The 3,205-nt window shown below is 35.3% G+C and overlaps 1 long non-coding RNA gene across 1 annotated transcript in view; it reads right to left on the reverse strand.

The window, feature by feature from the left end:
• The window catches only part of LOC137630891 (uncharacterized), a 16,169-nt gene extending 13,994 nt beyond the window's left edge, over positions 1 to 2,175 (reverse strand). Inside the window, exon 1 of the long non-coding RNA XR_011041799.1 lies at positions 1,960 to 2,175. This is a non-coding gene — a long non-coding RNA (uncharacterized lncRNA). The remainder of the gene's footprint in view (positions 1 to 1,959) is intronic.
• Between the last annotated feature and the right edge of the window lie 1,030 nt (positions 2,176 to 3,205).

Raw genomic sequence — 3,205 nt, forward strand, 5'->3', positions numbered from 1 at the left:
GTACGTCAGAGAGTGAATGAAGGTTGCAAAGTGTTGGGGGCAGTTAAGGGAGTAGTAAAAAATAGAGGATTGGGCATGAATGTAAAGAGAGTTCTATATGAGAAAGTGATTGTACCAACTGTGATGTATGGATCGGAGTTGTGGGGAATGAAAGTGATGGAGATAGAAATTGAATGTGTTTGAGATGAAGTGTCTGAGGAGTATGGCTGGTGTATCTCGAGTAGATAGGGTTAGGATCGAAGTGGTGAGGGTGAGAACGGGTGTAAGAAATGAGTTAGCGGCTAGAGTGGATATGAATGTGTTGAGGTGGTTTGGCCATGTTGAGAGAATGGAAAATGGCTGTCTGCTAAAGAAGGTGATGAATGCAAGAGTTGATGGGAGAAGTACAAGAGGAAGGCCAAGGTTTGGGTGGATGGATGGTGTGAAGAAAGCTCTGGGTGATAGGAGGATAGATGTGAGAGAGGCAAGAGAGCATGCTAGAAATAGGAATGAATGGCGAGCGATTGTGACGCAGTTCCGGTAGGCCCTGCTGCTTCCTCCGGTGCCTTAGATGACCGCGGAGGTAGCAGCAGTAGGGGACTCAGCAGTATGAAGCTTCATCTGTGGTGGAAATGTGGGAGGTTGGGCTGTGGCACCCTAGCAGTACCAGCTGAACTCGGCTGAGTCCCTGGTTAGGCTGGAGGAACGTGGAGAGTAGAGGTCCCCTTTTTGTTTTGTTTCTTGTTGTTGTCGGCTACCCCCCAAAATTGGGGGAAGTGCCTTTGGTATATGTATGTATGTATATATATACATATATATATACATATATATATACACACACATATATATATATATATATATATATGTATATATATATATATATATATATATATATATATATATATATGTATATATATATACATATGTATATATGTATATGTATATATATATATATAAGATATATATATATATATAATATATATATATATATATATATAAGTTATATATATATAATATATATATATATACATATATATATATTTGTACATATTTGTTTATGTATATATATATATATAATATATATATATATATAGATATATATATATATATATATTGGTATATATGTGTATATATGTATATATTGGTATATATATGTGTATATATGTATGTATGTGTATATATATATATATATATATATATATATATATATATATATATATATATATATATATTCCGATAATTGGGTGTCACGCAATGGAAACTTGGGGTTCCTTTTAAGGCAACTTTGAGGTTCGCTCATCAGTAAAATACGACCCCAGACCTAGAATATTCACCAAATATGCAGCTTATTAGGCCCTAACAAGGTCCTTGAAATGTACTCTTTGTCTATTTAAAGGACCTTGGCCCCTAACCCAACTATAAACGTTAAATGTCCAGCTCACCGAAAGCCTATTACAGCAGTAATTGATTATGATTCCATATGAGTAAAAAAAGGATTACAACGAAGTATTTGATTCGCCTTAAATTTTTCAGGAGCAAATTCGATCTAACAAAGCCAAACCCAATAAAATAAACGTGTAGTTTGAAGGTGGTTAAATTGGAGAAAACACACAAGAGCGGATACTAACGTTATTTTAATGGGCTGCTAAACTGCAAACTAGCCCCCCCCCCCCTAAAAAAAATAAAGGGTAATTTTTTTAATTACCAGAGGCACTATTGCGAAGTGACGTTTAGTGAAGCGGAATATGTAATATCCATTAAAAAATTTCCAACTCGATTTCTTACGGATAACATTGAAAAATAAAATTTCCACCCACCACTCATAACCGGCTGAGCAATCACCAATTCTGATTCCCTAATTACGTTTATTTGACGAGTAAAATGTACAAACCTTTGATAATCAGTAACGTAAATAAATCACGGATCAAGTGTTGAAAAACCACAACGTTGGCGTAATAACACTGTAATAACACCCCTTACCTTGCTATTACCCATTCCAGCCACGTTGCTTCAATGACGTTAAAGCTATGAATGTCCTTCTCTTTGTAAAATATGTTAGGTGTTCCAATACTCCAAGGCCTCCACTCTCTCCCAAATTACATACTTTTATTTCTTGTAATTAATGCTTCTTCCTATAGAAAGTTTAACATCTAAATGTCTCCGTGTTGATGTATAGTATTTTCCTTATATACTGAAATTAACTAAATTACTTAGTTGAATTCGTAAGCACTCTTGCTTTTTAGTAGACTTTCTATGTACTCTTTGTGACGTAGAGAAGCCAAGATTGTTAGAATATAGGGGGGGGGGGGATGGAGGGACGGAGGAGGGGATGTGGGGTAGGGGAAAGGGGAGGGGGAATTGGTCTTATTCGCTAACGAGATAACTACTTGCGAAGGTCATCAAGTGTAAACGATGCACTGTATTTTCAGTGTGTGTTTTTTTTCTTCAAATGGTAGGCCTACAAGAAGAAGCATTTGATAAATAATTATAATCAGACGCGTCAATAAAACAATATGATATTAATGATAATTGTATAATTATCCAGCTACACGTAGGCTAACCACACAGAGACGTTTTCATATGCGATTGAACTCTCACATTCATACTTACTTTACTTTACTTGTTTTGGGTTTAAATTAAATCCAACCCTCCACTGAAGTCGAGTGAACTACTTTTCGGGCGGGTCCATATTAATCATCTAACAAACATTGTCATTATAACTTATACAATTCTTTGATTGTAGCATCTTCCAAATCATATGATCTTGTGAAAAGTAATGTCTTTAGTTTCTTCTTAAATTCAATTGCTCCCATTAGGTCCTTCATTTCAGTTGGCAGTTTATTATAATGTCTAGGCGCACAGTAGCTAAAAGCCCTTTCACCAAATTTACTATTTGTTCTTGGTTCAGATAGCCTATGTTTGTCAGTCATGTGTCTTATGTTAACATTTGTTTCTAGTTCTTGTTTGTTCAGGCATTCTTTTAGATATTTTGGTTCATTTTGGTTCAGTATCTTAAACGTTAGTAAGAGTAGCTTGCATTCAATTCTCGCTTTTACCGGCAGCCTGTGTAATTTAATTAGTGCAGGGGTAACTCTTTCCCTATTGTGTAGTCCATACTAACATATAAATATACATATTAATGTAGGCCTATATCATATTTCAAATAGAGCGGCATCAAATTAAGACATTAGCATACCTGGTACTATATTCTCTCTCGATGGCTATA

Source organism: Palaemon carinicauda, chromosome 39 (assembly GCF_036898095.1).
Source record: "Palaemon carinicauda isolate YSFRI2023 chromosome 39, ASM3689809v2, whole genome shotgun sequence".
In the NCBI taxonomy this organism is placed as follows: domain Eukaryota; kingdom Metazoa; phylum Arthropoda; class Malacostraca; order Decapoda; family Palaemonidae; genus Palaemon; species Palaemon carinicauda.